Source organism: Podarcis bocagei, assembly GCF_964188305.1.
Source record: "Podarcis bocagei genome assembly, chromosome: 3".
Classification (NCBI taxonomy): domain Eukaryota; kingdom Metazoa; phylum Chordata; class Lepidosauria; order Squamata; family Lacertidae; genus Podarcis; species Podarcis bocagei.
In genome coordinates, this window is record NC_138127.1 from 28048815 (window position 1) to 28064650 (window position 15836).

Consider the following 15836-nt stretch of genomic DNA (forward strand, 5'->3'; position numbering starts at 1 on the left):
GCACATTTCAGCTGTGCTCAGAGCACTTGGCTCCCAGTTAATACCTGAGCCCAATTCAGAGTGCAGCTTTTGACCTTTATAAAAGTTTAAAGCCATAAATGTTATTGATCCAGACTGAAGGAGCAGCATGACCCATGTAAGAACACAGGAAGTGCCCTCCTGGATCAGAGCAAAGGCCCATCTGCTCCACCATATTGTCTTCCACAGTGGTTCCGCCATAAGAAGAGCCTTGATGAATGGAAAAACTGGAGAAAAGGATACAAATTGCTTGTTGGCAGGGAGCGGCATATGGTGAAGTGCTGAAGCACATAATGTATTGGCTGCTGAGGAAGAGCCACAGCTTAGTGGTAGAGCAGCTGCTTAGAAGGTCCCAAATTCAATCCCCACATAGGGCTGGGAATGGGGCCTGCCTAAAACGTGCTGCCAGTCTGTGCCGATAGCACTGAGCTAAATAGAGCCACAGTACTGACTCGGCAGAAGACAGCTTTATCTATTCTTATGTTCCACAGGCCCTCAGAAAGCACACACGTCTCGCAGGAAAGCAGCGTGCAGGATAGGACAATAATGATGCCTGCTGAGCTTCCCAATTCTGTGTATCTTCAGGACCCGTGTACTGTAAGTGCTTTCTTTGTTTGCTTGGCAAACATTTTCTATATTTCGCCTCCCTCTCTGCCCCTTCCACGCCCTTCATTGTTTGGAATGCCTCCACCCCATCAATTCCTCTTGTATGTTTACCCTCAGGAGCTAGGCAGCTATCACCGAGTCAATTCCCTCTAATTTTATTTTGCTCTGTAGACTGAACCAGATGAACTACTGAAATGACATTTTTATAAAAAGTAATGGCGCAAGAAACCTTCCGTGTTCAGGTGGATAATTAAATACAATTTCTTCCAAGGATTCCATTTGCAGTTCTTCATGTCTGCATTTTCCAAAATGGAGACACCAGGCTTTCAAATGCAGAACCAGCAAACATTCATTTTTTAAAAATGAATTTCTAGCTTTGATTTCATTTTCTTTATCGAGTGAAGATGATGAGGAGAGTGTCAGTCAATTGTACCAAGCATTCAAGGCAGTTGGAAAAACAAAACAAAAAAACCTTTAGCTCACATTTTCCTTTAGCTCTGATTCAACGTCCAGATCCCAGATTCAGAGATATGTGTAGAGGTGGGCTTTGCAAGTCCACCTACACGAATCCCCTCATCCAAATCAATGATCCCTCTACACAAAGAAGACTGTATAATGGAGGTACATCAAACTGAAATAAACAGGGAAGTCCACCTGCACTGGATTTCTACATGCTTGCCCACAGAGCATATAGGATGTTTGAGCAGGCAATTTTGTCTCCTTTCTAGTGAATGTAAGTCTGGAATAAAGCTGGAGGATGAAATATTTCTCTTGCAGTAAGGCAAGGCGTTTTCCCTAATTTATATAGCCTTGGTTGGAGGAATTGACTGTTTTCCACTTAAATATAATCACTCAGTTCTTGTCTGTCACCGGGAGTCATATTACTGTAGAAATTGTTCTGGCACCAGCTAATGAAATAATGCAATTTTACTGCACTGGTGTAGACAGAAAACTGTCACTTTAGAACTGGCCAATAAAATTCGCATTGTTTTGGAAAATGGTCACGAGAACATTTCAGAGAGTACACAGATTTCCCCAAAAACAACAATGGCTGTGTTTATTTGGGTTAGACTTTCATAGAATGGACTGTTAAGTTTTCTGCAGGTGGAATGTTGGAGCCTGGCAGGATTCCTTCTCCCTGCCCCTTGCATCTATCTGCTCTGCTCCTTATATTCAATTTCACCGGTAAATATCACCATCCAAAATGACGCCTTAGCAATCAACACACCACAAAACAGCTGATATGTATTTTTTTCCCCTAAGAAGAGATAGTGTGTAACATTTGTCAGGCGTATCTCAAATTACAGTGATATGAAACTCAAACAAGCTCCCTCAGTCTTTATTACGCCAAGGGTGAGATTAATTTGCTTTCCACTCTTACTTCTGATAAGGTTCTAACAATAAAACATCTCTTCTCTTGATGTAGCTGCTTACGCTTCTTTCTTTCCTTAAAGATTAGAGACCCTTCAGGATTAGGGACCACTTTCCTTTTCCCTTCCCTTTTAACAACAACAACAACAACAACAACAACAACAATAATTATACCCCACCCATCAGACTGGGTTGCCCCAGCCACTCAGGGCAGCTTCCAATGCATATAAAAACACAGTAAAATGCCAAAATGCCAAACATTAAAAACATTTTGAACAAATAAACAGATGAACTATACTTTCTTGTTGTTTTTTTTTAAATCTACCAACTATAAACGTGTCAAACAAATACGTGTTTCCCTTCAAGTATATCACAATTTTAATGATAGCAAACTAGAAATGATCCATAAAATTACAATTCATCTCAGGACCAGATACAGAAGCCTAGAACACTGCATTTGGTTCCTAGGCCCAAGGTTCCCCAGCCCTGCTGTAACATGTCAAAGAAGCAGAACACAAGATGAGGCTATGCAGATCGAAGCAGCCTTGGTTCCATGGTTTCCATAGGCAGGAAGCAGGCTGATCCACAACTTTACTTTCTTCCCTACACCTGAATAGCTGCCATCCATTCCTGTGGGAAATGTAAAGTGCTGCACTAGAGGAACTACACTAGTGGAGCCAAACCTGACCACCACCAACACTGGGTGACCCAGAACCAGGATGCAGGAGATGGCGATGTGTTCCTGAAACATCTCCGCTCACCCTCCAAGACTCAAATTCTTGGGAAGATGGTCAGTAAAGAGCACTTCCTCCTCCCATGCCCCAAACATCTTCTTGGTTGGAGGGCGACGCATACCCTGGTGAGATGTGAAGACCTTGGTAGGTATTGATTGTAGGGGTACTGTGGAACAGAGGTAGGTTTGGGAAAACCACACTGTTTTCAGTGATGGATGGATGGATGGATGGGTGAGAAAGGAAGAGTACGAGGAGAAGTGGAATTGACAAAAGAATGGAGATTCCCCCTTGCTTCCCTTCTCCCACCTGTCACACTTGATGGACCTTCAGCTAGTCCGTAATCATTCAATCAGCTGAAACCTTAGAGTTAAGGATTTTAATGCATACATTAAGCTTGCTGATATGCAAGCTTCAAGTTTCCTCTGGGCTATATTTAGAGTCCAGGTTATGTTAGATTTGTTGATCATCAAATATTTATCCATTTTGAACTATAAAAAAATAAAATAAATTTCCCTCTCGCCAGTTCTTTATTGCTCAAATGAGAAAAACATGTTTGATCATTTCCCTTTTACTACCATTTCCTAGGCTGTAAACACTGTGCCAGTGCAATCCATTCCCCCACCTTTATGCACATTAAACTGATGACTCTTAACACAACTGCGCAATGAACATAAATTATCCAGACCCACCCCCACACTGCGTGCTTACATAAGTTTGCCCATATTCTGCTTACAACTCTATTTCTTTCAATGAATTAAATATATGTGAAATGCTTTCAAGTTCAAAATATATTCAGCATTTTCAGTGTATGTCGGGATAAAATCTTTACTGAATTTTAAGCAATACACAGCAGATTGGAAAAGGACACCTTACAAACATTTCCATACACACACACACATATATATATATGGGGGAGAAAGCAGAATGGGAGAAACGGAAGGGATCCATGGTTAGGAACAATCACATTTAATACAAATGACATCAGCAATAACAACTAGCCTTTGGGGAGAAGGCAATCAAGGTTATTCTCTTTGTTTCACTCAACTATCTTATAAACTACTGGTTTTATAGAGCTGGAAACAAAAGGAAATTTGCCCAGGCAGGCTCATTTTGTGATCCCTTGAGAGCGGTGAAATAACTGACACAGAACACCAGGTGTTGGTTGATAATCGGACCAAATCTTTATTGACTAGCAGCAGGTAAGCAGGGTTGGCGTGGCAATAGGGCAAGGATCAGTTGCTCACTCCACTCAGCCCTCTGTTGGGTTGGAACTACCCATCCCTTTCCCTGGGAGTTGCCCAGTGTTGAACCCTGTTGTGGTGTAACCCAAGCATCTAGGGTCTTGCTGTGTGACCAAGGTGGGAGATTCCATCAAGGCAGGGGCCCTGACCTGAGCTTAGGGCATGTGATGGCTAAGCCCCCTCCTAGGCCCCTTATGTGGGATCCCTTTCCTACTTCTTCCCATTTCTGGCCACAGTTCTAATAAAATGAACCCAATGCCTAACACAAGGAAGCCAGATTTCACTGAGGGAAAAGTGAAAAGCCCACCAAACAAGGACCAGTTGAGGTTTATAGGGGGAAAGTCCCTTGTTGACCCTGTCAACCAGCAACCCCAATAGCTCAGTGAGATGCTAACCTGAAGGTGGGTGGGAAGCTTGTGGGGGGAAATGGCTCCAAAGACTTATGGGTGAGGCCTGTAAAGTCCTTGGTCATTTCTCCATCGAGTGAGATCCCACAGGATGATTGTAGTCTTGTGAGATCTCATGAGAGTCAGCAGGGAGATGCAACTCAGTCTCTCCATTGCTTTCCAGGACCAAAGACGGTTGCATCCCATAACCATGTTAAACTTTGTCTTTGAACTTTAGGCATAACCTTGGACATGATTCAGTGCAAGTTAAAAGTGTGTAACTCCTACAGCTTTCAACTGGATATAATTAAGCATGTATTTAGCTCTTTTCTTAGGCTCAATGAGATCTAAAAGTGCTTCACTTTGGTTGAATCATTATCTAATTCTTATTCTTCTTTGGTATTCCCCTCCCCCATTCTTCTTTTATTTTTTTAGAAATTGATCATTGCAAGGAAGCATATTTGTGAAACCAGAAAGACATTATGCACTATTACAAGGGTGTTATCATTGGCCAGCAACCTGATAAGTAACAAAAAGTAATAATGCGATTACATTACAAATATAGTTTTCACTCAGACCTAATAACAGCATAGTTGACACTGAGGTTCAGACCTAGCAACCAAATTTCCTTATTGACAAGACACAAAGAGCTATATTATATGTTTGCATAAGCAAAGGTCACTTCTGAAGTAAGATTATGTAATATGTCACTGATAAAAATAGCTTTTACATTTGTATTTTAAATAAAAAATAACACATACCCCACAAGTGTTCCGGGAAAAAGGGACATCCTAGCTTTTTGCGTGAGAGCACGGTGGTCATTCTTCCCCCCCCAAAAGCCCTTTTGGGGGGCCGCTATCTTGCATGGCATCCCAAAATGTGTGTTTATGAGCACTGCTTGAGCACAACCCCAAGAAAGTGTGTCTTTTGGGCTCTATGATCTCACACAGGAGCATGGGTAGGAAGACTTGTATCCCAATTTTGGGGCTGATTATTTTGGTAGTTAAAACCAAAGTTCTTTGTGTGGGGAATCTCCGAATTTGCTTCAGGTTTGTTTGTTTGTTTTTCCTTCAGCTGAGTGACACAACATGAAATTAGATTATTACTAACTGGCACATGTGTGTGTGGAAAGTAATTGGCATAGGAGATATTTTAAATTGACTTTTTGTGCAATAAACCGTCATGGTGTTGTTGTTGTTTTAAAAGATATAACTTTTATTATGATATTGTGTCTGCTGCTTTTTCTTTTCCTAACATGAACCTGGAGATTCTAGCTTACAGTAGAATCCTCTGCTGTTTATTTGGAAGAAAGTCCCATTGTGCTCAGTATGGTTTAGTCTCAGCTACCTGTTGATAAGATAGGGATGGAGGTGTCTGTCAATTTCAGCTTCTCATTTTTTCAATCTTAAGTTCATGTTCTCCACATTTCCACCTCAGTTTGTGAATTTCAGGGTAAGGTTCACTGGACATCTCAACTGATGTGCTGTTTCGGAACAAAGGAAGCTTCCTTATGATGAATCAGACTGTTGGTCCACCAAACTACGCTGGGGGTTTCAGACTGGGGTCTCTTTCAACCTTGCTTGAGATGTGGAGGATGGGACGCATAACCTTTTGCATAGAGAGCATGTGCTCCGTCACTGAGCCATGATGCCCCCACTTATTTTCTTACTTTTTCTGGTTTTGTTCAAATACATAATTAGACCCTCTGTTCTGTCTACCTTTAAGCTGCAGAAGCAGGTATCTCAAGAAAGCACAGCAAAATATGCTGTGGCATAAATCTAGTGCTCTAAATCCCAAGCTAAAGTTGCTTTAATGGTTAGGCTGGCCTTGGATTATGCCTCTCCTCCAAATATGCTCTAGGATGCTGTGTTAGTCACAAACTCCAATAATTACAAAGGAGAAGGCTAGCCTCAAGATGAAATAATCATAGTAGATACCAGGGGTTGTTTTGTGGGTTTTTTGCTTTCTTTTGTAGATCAGAAAATGACAGAGAACAGCCGTTTCAAAGCTATCATTATACAGCCGAATATAAGGAACAATCACAAACCCCTCCTGGAATTACATTCAGTTGTGTGCCAAGTCATTAATTCCAATCTGGAGAACTTATCTATAACTGTACTGCTATTGTACATTGTCGGACTCCATTGTTCAGCTGGCTTTTGCAAAGCTGGTTTTGATGTTTTCCCTCCCCACCCCACCTCAAACACTTTTAAAAAGGGAAATTGCCACCTACTGGTATTTGAATTGGGAATGGGCAGCATTTTTTTCTTCCTTTAAGAGAACCACATGCAGGAATAAAAATTAATATTGGGGAGAGGTGCCTCATACATAGTTCTGCTTGACTGGAGAAACATAGTTAGATTTCCTCTTAGACAAGCAGGATCTGTTATGTAACCAAACCCCTGATCCTGTTCAGGGCTTCAGCCCTCTCAAATGGGACTCTGGCATGTGGGAAAAGAGAAAGTTTCCCTGCCAAAAGTTGCAGTGCTGCTCTTCAGGATTCCAACCAGTCCAATCCATTCCCCTTTCCTGCAACAGGGAGGGCTCACCCACACTTCTGCTTGTCTCATACCTTAAAAACACAGATACAAGCTGTTTTACCTTTGCCCTCAAATTTCCTCCTCTGTGATGAAATGCTTAGCTAAAGTGTGGGGTTGTGTCCAACACTGCCTTTGCCTTAAGGCAGGGTTTCCCAAACTTGGTTCTTCAGCTGTTTTTGGACAACAACTCCCATCATCCCTAGCTAGCAGGACCAGTGATCAGGGAACTGTAGTCCAAAAACAGCTAGAGAACCAAATTTGGGAACCCCTGCCTTAGGGCACGGCTGAGCAACCTGGGGCCTTCCATATGTTGTTGGACTCTCATCAGCCACATGGGCAGTAGGTAAGGAGTGACAAAATGTGCAGTCCAGAAACATCAGGAGGGCAGTAAGTTCTCCAGGGGGCTTGCCTTAGGGCAGCCTTTCTCAACCTGTGGGTCCCCAGATGTTGTTGAACTACAACTCCCATCACCCCTAGCTAGCAACCTCTGCCATAGGGGAACGCACTTCCACTTGGGTAAGTTAGGGCCCCTGTTTTTCACTGATCTCTCCTACTTTGCCCACCCCAAACTCCTGAGAACTGTAGAACTCTCTGCAACAGAATGGGTGATGGTGCAACAGACTGCAGCAGAAGGGGGCGGGGGGCAGAATTGAGGGGGGGAGGGTGCTGCTGCTTACATGAAACAGTTTTCACTAAGGCAAAGCCACCACCATTGTATACACCAACCCATTGTTGTGAGGCAGTGTCTTCACAGTATTAGGACATCTGATTTTATAACTGAAATCTTACCCTTTAAAAACAAACAAACAAACAAAAAAACCCACCCAACTCAATACATCTATTAATGTACATTATTCTGAGTCTCAGCAGGGCTCCGAGGCTCTGTCGAATATTTCAGAAGCAAATTGAATTTCAATTCCCGACATTCCGAGGCTAGCTGTTCTACCAGCCAGACAAGGTTGGTGAAAGGGGGATGTGATCTGATTAGAATGCAGTGAAAGAGACAGCTTTGTTAGTGGCTCATTGCACCTGTGTGACTGGCAAGATGTCATGTGTGAGCACAAGTCTGCATAGTCTGTCAAGCACCAGAAATCAGAGTAGACTAAACACAGTGCTTTGTACAGTGAAGGAGTTGGGGGAGGAGACATTCTCTTGCTTATCCTCAGGTGGAAGGAAAACGATGCCATTTTTGAAGCAAGCAGAATTTTTTTGTATAAGCAACAGAAGACTGAAAGTTTATATGTAAATAGTTACAGTCATGATTACAATCTAGAAAAACATTACATGTGTGGATTTCATGGACACAAAAAAACCCCAAAGTATTCCTGGTGAGAAATAAATAGGGGCCCATCCACACAAATGCCCACTTCTGCTTTCCATTTCAGCACCCTAGCTTAGGTGAGAATAGTCACTTTGCTGATGCCCTTATGAAACAATTGAGTGTTGGAAACCCTGGCCAATCTAATGCAAATAACCCAAGGGTCTAATGGTAGATCCCAGTCTTCATTCTGCCCACCAATAGTACAGCAGTGGGAAGCCTTTTTCAGCATGAAGGCTGCATTCCCTCAACAGCAACCTTCTGGGGACCACATACCAGGGGCAAGTGTGGCTAGAGGCCAACTAGAGAGGCCTGAAAAGCCACATTTGGTCCTTAGACCTGAGGTTCTGCCCTCCTGTCTTAGCATAAACATACATGCTTTCCACCATATGATGGGCATATCCTGAGTTCATGAAAAGTAACAACAATTAGATTGCTACAGTCATGCTGGAAGTGATAAGGAGAGAAAATGTTTAGAGTAAATAAGAAGTATTCAGTGAGAGATATGTTGTGTTAGCGCAAGTCAATTCATCACACACCAGATGCTCTGCATTTAAAATTCCAGCAATTAAAGAAATAATGTAGCTCTAGTGCATCTCAGAACTAATGAGTACTCTTCCAATAACTGATGCTACACCTAGAATTTGCATGACAATTAACGAAATTATGGTGCACATGCTTTGGTTTTAATGAGTGGAATGTGTATACCTTATATTAGCTAAGAAATATAAGCATATTGGTCTAAATAAAACAAACTTTGTACAGGTTTTTTTTTAAAAAAAAAATCATAAGCTGAGTATGTCATTCCAAAACACAGCTCCCTTTTTTCCAGTACTAGATTGCCAGCATGGGGAAGAGATTGGTACATAACTCTCAGACAAAATACTGGGGCAACCCAGTCAGACGGGCAGGGTACTACTACTACAACTACTACTAATGATGATGATGATGATGATGATGATGATATGCTCGCTGGGTAGGTGTCCCAGAGGTGATAGGATAAAACAGATCTCCCTCTCCAAGGGCTGAGAGGTCTTTGTAGGTCCTTGCACCATGCCATGGTGGAAACCTTCACAGTCCTCATCTGACAAGCTTTGGAACCCCAACATTGGTAGAAGTTGCAAGGTGGGGCATGTGAGGGTGGATCGGGGAAAGGCATGGGTCTCACAAGATCTCGCCAGAAGCAGGAAGCCACCACAGGCACATCTCACTTCTTCAATGGCAGTGGTGGGGGACAGGGGGACAGGATGATGTGGTGGTATACCTCAGATTCTGCCACCTAAGGTAGCTGCCACAGTTTGCCACATGGCCAGGCCAGCCCTGGATCAGAGATAGTTATTGGCTTTTTCATTGGGTTTTCTGGGCCTCTTTCTTACGTGATGCCCCACCCTCTCACAGCCACAGATTGCCCTCTTCCATCTAACCTGACCTGTAGCAATCTGTGGTTGTCTGAACCTTATTGATCCAATGCTGGTTCCCTCTGAAGATGCCTAGCTTTGCTCAGGCCTCAGACAGTTCCTGTGCACAACCTTCACGTTTACAGACCTTTAGCATTGAAAATGCATGAATGTAGGATTTAAAACTTCAGTTTAATAATATACATAGATGATATATTTAACGTGAAATGAGTAGTCACGACCTAGCCAAAGGGGAACTTTTTAAAGTTGCATCGAAGTCAACAGCAGAATTAAGCAACTGCCTAATTTTCTTCCACAGAACTCAATGGAACTTTAAAAGTGCATTAACTTTGGCTGAATTCTGACTCATACATTTATGTTAATGTGAGTACATAAATTCATCCCATAAATAAGGTTTCTGTAAAATTAGAAGCCTAAAGGCACTTGTCCCTATTTTAATAAATTATTTTGCTCCTGCTACTATTGGCAGAGAAACCAGAGGTGGGAAGTTGAGAACACTGGAAAGAAAGAAAGAAAGAAAGAAAGAAAGAAAGAAAGAAAGAAAGAAAGAAATGAGATGAAATCTCAAGGGTGCACAAGAATACAAAATATCCTTAGCGCTACATGTTTCAAAATATACTTCTTCTTTGGAGCACAACTAATAAGAACAAACAATTTATGTAATATAATACTACTAAAGCAATTATACAATATAATAGGAAGGGTGAGGTTTATATCACTGAAATATCATTAGCAAGAAGTATTTTTTTCTTTAAAAAAACAACCCACAACTGCACCACTGTTATTAAGTTATGTGATACTAATATTGGTGGAAATATTTGTAAACTCCTCGCACTGAAAGGTGGGGATATAAATGTTTTAACTAAAAGTGCAAGTACTCCAGGAGTTCACATCTGGGAGAAATTAACTCCTTCCAGCTTACCAACCCTGATCACAGTAATATATTTGAAGAGTTGGGTATGATTATAGCCTGTATGGATGGTGGTCATCTTTAGTAGGATGGGATAGGATTTGTCCTTTTTATGTTATTGCAAGATGAGCATGTTCAGCTAATTTATCTTTTTTTTAAATGTATTTTTAATTCTATATGTATTATTATTTTTGTAAATCGCTTAGGGGCACTTTTGTAGTAGGTGACAAATAAATGTAATAATAAAGAAGTATTTTATTCATTTATTAAATTTCTGTCCCACTCTTCCTTCTAAAGGAGCCCAGACTTGCATCCTTGGAATGCCTTGTACCTTATGCAACCACAGAATCATAGATTTGTAGAATTGGATTGGACCAGGGGTCAGCAACCCGCGGCTCCGGAGCCGCATGTGGCTCTTTTACACCTTTGCCGCGGCTCCGGGGCGGATACTAGCGAGGGGAGGAGGTGCATTGTGAGCCCCGACACTCCCCACTGTTTTAAATGTCGCAATGGTTTTGCGGCTCCCAGTTTTATTTCTTCGGTCCAAGTGGCTCTTTTTGCCTTAAAGGTTGCAGACCCATGGATTGGACCTATTTGGAGAGCTGTCCTGCCCAAATCTGGTTTAAAGATGAAGAATTATAAGAAGGGAAAGCTGCAGAAGCCTTGAAGTTGCCCGTAAACAATGAGAACACAGGGCCAACCTTTTGCTATATGGTGTGATATACTGTATATCCATATAAATTATAGTGATTTTTAAAAAATACATCTATACATATAAATCGGCATTTGCAGATATGATGCAAATCAGTGTCTTCTTTTGGCCTATTTTTTGTCTTCTTTTTTTTCTGATACCTAAGTGAAAAAGCACCCTGGTACTGATCCTGATTTAGGTCATTGCTGCAGGAGAAAGATTTTCAGAACAGCCCTAGACCAGACAACAAACTGGCACAAAAACAATGAAAATGTTTTCCAGAAAGAGTCATGCATAATTGCATGCTTTTTTAAAAAGAAAAAAAAAAACTTAGCAGATAAGTTTTGTGGTTTTTAAAATACATGCTTGCGCGCACACACACACACACACACACACACACACACGCACACACACACGCTCATTAAGCTGCTTTTGTGAATTAGAAATCAAAATTCATTGTTCTCATGGTTGGTTATCTGGTGGATTTCCATCCCCGCACCTGAGGTGGTTGTTTTGTAAGCAGCTCTTCACCCACCACTGCCATCTTTTGGCAGCCCGATAAACGAAAGCTGTCTCTAAGAGCCATTAAGTCTCCCACATTATTACAGAGCAGCATTTAAACTAATTAAGCCACTCAGCTTGAAGTGCCTAGTGGGAAAAGCCAGCCAACATTCCCTCAGTACCTGGAATCCCCAAGCCTGAATTAAAGGTTTTGTTGCAGAGTCTACCAATAGAGGACAATACAAGTCTTCCCTACTGTTTAATAATGCGTGTTTTTCTCCAGACAGTCATAAATGCATGGGTGTTTGTGGAATGCTCTGGTTTAGCTCCTATAGTCGAATAGCTGCACGATCAACAGAAAAGCTGGTTAGAAGCAACAATGTAAGAATTTTTTAAAAGTAGCTGAAGAAGTGGAGGAGTGCGACTTATGCAACACATTGCCGATTAATATACACAGAACAATAATTACACATACTTTATCAACCTTCTGAGAAAAATACAAAACATTAAACAAAGCCACAAAGACTTGCAAACCACCCAGCCTAAAATGAACTTATAATGTCTGGTTTCAATAGATTTTTCAAATAATTAAATCAGTCTTTTGGATAAGTTCATGAAGATACCAACAAAAGATAACTTCGGTGATATTCATAATACCGAGAGAGGCTAGTAGAGTTGTAGACAGAGACAGGGTGCCAGCGTTTTGCACCTGTTTCACCCTGGCAGTCCAAGTAATCAAAAGGCCGCTGTTCACCCCCAATGGGGCCCTTTAACTGGGGCTTGCAGGTAGCACACTCCCAAGATAGTTTTCTGGGCTTCTTCAGTGGTCTAATCTCAAAGTCTTGATACATATATTGATATTCAATCTTATAGAGAATAATCTTCCTTGGCTTAAGTTTAAGAGACTAATTTGCTTAGCAAATCAACTAACCAGCCTACAGCAGGGATATATAATTAGGACTTGTCAGCATAGTGCTGAACTGAGCAAGACTCCAGCACCCTTGGTCCCCAGCTACCTCATGGTGGCAGTGAAGGGTGGCCGTTTAGTTTTTCCACAATACCCCTTATGTAGCAGCCCTTTGGGCCACCTAAGGAAGCTGCCAAGGCCACAGGGCCAACCAGTATCCTGGATGTCCATCTGTGGTTTTACCTCATGGCAGTAATGGTGGACATTCATTTACATTTCCCATAATGCCCCTGGCACAGCATTGCTCTGGGGCATTGTGGGAAATCAAAATAGAGAAGCAGGGCCCACCAGAGGGCACTTTGCTGAGGGGCCCATCAAACCAACCATGGGGCTGTGAAAGGCAGCTGCTGCTACTCAGAGTACGGATTTCAGGAACTTCTCTAATACAATCAAAGAACAGCATTTGGAGAGGATTGGATAATGATTCCATAGTGGCTGACCTTGTGAGGTTAACAAAATATAAAGCAAGTCATCTGGTTATAGTAGGATATGTGATATCTTAGCAGGCCCAGAGTCAGCCCACTAGGACATCATTGCTCCCCACACTGGGCATCTGCGCTTGCTGCCACATGGGCCCCCCTGCAGCATAGTTGCTAGCTGCCAGTCACGTCGTCCCCCTGGATGGGCCTACTCAACGGTGTTGGCAGTGGTGTAATGGGATGTGAGCCAAGTGGCGGCTTTGCCATGTTTAATCTCCCACAGTGCTCTGCCCGGTGGCCAGTATGTCAAGCTACAGCCTTGCATATTACATTATTGGAGTCCTTTCTTTCAGCATGCCGAAGATAGATCAGCAGCACAGCCCCACAAAATACAAAACTATACTCATTAGAGCATGTGCTGCTATCTAGGTGTTATGGATTACCAACTCCCATCATCTCTGACCATTACCCATGCTAGCTTCAGGCTGATGGAGAACACCACATCAGCTGCTGCTTCATTAAAGCATTGTCATTTTTAGCTGCTGGCTGAGAGTGCAAGCCAATGCAAGCTTATTCAAAAGCGGATCCCACTGGGTTTAGTAGCTTTTACTTAGGACAGCCAGGATAGCTCACTTGGTTACAGCGTGGTGTTGATAATGCCAAGGTTGCAGGTTCGATCCCCATGTGGGACAGCTGCTTATTCCTGAACTGCAGAGGGTTGGACTAGAATTGATGATCCTCAGGATCCCTTACAACTCTAAAATTCTATGATTCTATCTATTAGTCAAGTTTAGAGAGACTACTTACTTCTCAATAAGAGACATAACACACAAAAATCATAGGAAGCAACTTTATCATTTCCCATCCCTGGCAAATAAATAAGATATCTCAGATTAAGGAAATTTTACTTTCATTATTGAAACTGTTCACCTTACTCCACCTTTTCACTGGTCCACAGCTTGCTTCGTATGACATTTATTTAATTGTCTTTGTTGCAGATGGTATCTTGATGGTTTTATATATAGGTTTAAATTATTATTTTTTTCTGTTACTGTGGATATGCAGGCTATGCTTTGTTTTTTTAAGAAAAGGTTTGCGTCAAAAATCACTACATAAAAAAGCAGGTGAAAGCGTCTCTGCTGTCCCAGACTAAAGTACCATTTACTCTAGCATCCTGTCATCAGTGGTGCCAACCAGATGCCTCCACTGGAGAGCCAGTGTGGTGTAGTGGTTAAGAGCGGTGGACTCGTAATCTGGTGAACCGGGTTCAATTCCCCGCTCCTCCACATGCAGCTGCTGGGTGACCTTGGGCCAGTCAAACTTCTTTGAAGTCTCTCAGCACCACTCACCTCACAGAGTGTTTGTTGTGGGGGAGGAAGGGAAAGGAGAATGTTAGCTGCTTTGAGACTCCTTCGGGCAGTGGCGTAGTGTGGGGGGTGCAGGGGGGCTGGCTGCACCGGGCGCAACATCTGGGGGTTAGGGTTAGGGGGCGCAAATCCACGGGTTAGGGGGCGCAAATTACTTGCCTTGCCCCGGGTGCTGACAACCCATGCTACGCCACTGCCTTCGGGTAGTGATAAAGTGGGAGATCAAATCCAAACTCTTCTTCTTCTCCAAGGTGCTCAAAATGAACAGCTCTTCTGGCTCCTCCACCATGGTTTTGTCTCCCTTCAACTGGCAGTCAAAGCTATACTGTCTCTAAGCAGAAAGGTTCCATTTAGTTACCATAGCTAAAAATCACTCCCCTAATATATAAGCATGGCATAAATCTAATTTGTTCAGCTTTCTCTTCCAAATTCTGATAGGTGTCTTTTCCTGGCCTCTGGAAGGTGACATTTCCACAGCCATCAAGGAATATTAATGTTATTTTGTTAAGTCTTGGCCACCCCTTAGTTGCCAAGTGCTCAGCTGATTCACAGTAATCCAGACAAGCAAATAAACCTTCCTTCCTTCCTTCCTTCCTTCCTTCCTTCCTTCCTTCCTTCCTTCCTTCCTTCCTTCTTCAAATGATACAGAAGATAGGTAGTAACAGAATGATGCACTACTGTCCCCAGTCAACAGTTCACATTGCAACTAGAAAAACTACACCCCCAAATGCAGCTAGGCATCCCTTTCAGGACTTGGATACCTTGAACCTCTCAGATTGGTCTTAAAGCATATAATTATAACACCAATTATGCTGCCATATCTGCTTCCCAAACACTGAGATATGTAAAAACAAGTATAGCACACTGTTTTGCTCAGTGTCTGGCTTGGGCACAAGCTAAAAGAAGTGACTCTTCCTTGCTTTTAAAATTACGTCGGTAAAACAATGCCCTGTATAATCTTGATGTTCCAAAACTAAATATTCCAAACAAAGATGTTCCAACTTCTAAGTTTTGCTCACTGGACATGATTGAAGGGTTATGTGCATCAATAAAAGCCAAAAGAATTTCCTTACTACGACCACACTCACTGACAATACGGACTGCTTTTGTAGTGCTTCCTAAGAGTAATTGTTCTCTAATGAAGCTTGATGAGTTGTGGATATAGCTTGCAATTATAGTATTTATCCTTTTAGCATAAATGGCTGCCAAGACCTTATAATATTGATTTAATAAAGATTCTGGATGACATGAAGCTGTCAACTTAGGATCTTTATCTTTCTTATGAAGCATAATAATTACAGCCTCATTCCATGAATTTGGCCTTTCAGAAGAGGTCGAAACATTCATTA

General features: G+C 42.1%; 1 long non-coding RNA gene across 1 annotated transcript; it reads left to right on the plus strand.

The window, feature by feature from the left end:
* The first annotated feature begins 513 nt into the window (after positions 1–513).
* LOC308583520 lies at positions 514–10912 on the plus strand. Its single transcript, XR_014006273.1, has 3 exons — positions 514–615; positions 9931–9995; positions 10840–10912. It is a non-coding gene; the product is annotated as an uncharacterized lncRNA (long non-coding RNA).
* Positions 10913–15836: the final 4924 nt, after the last annotated feature.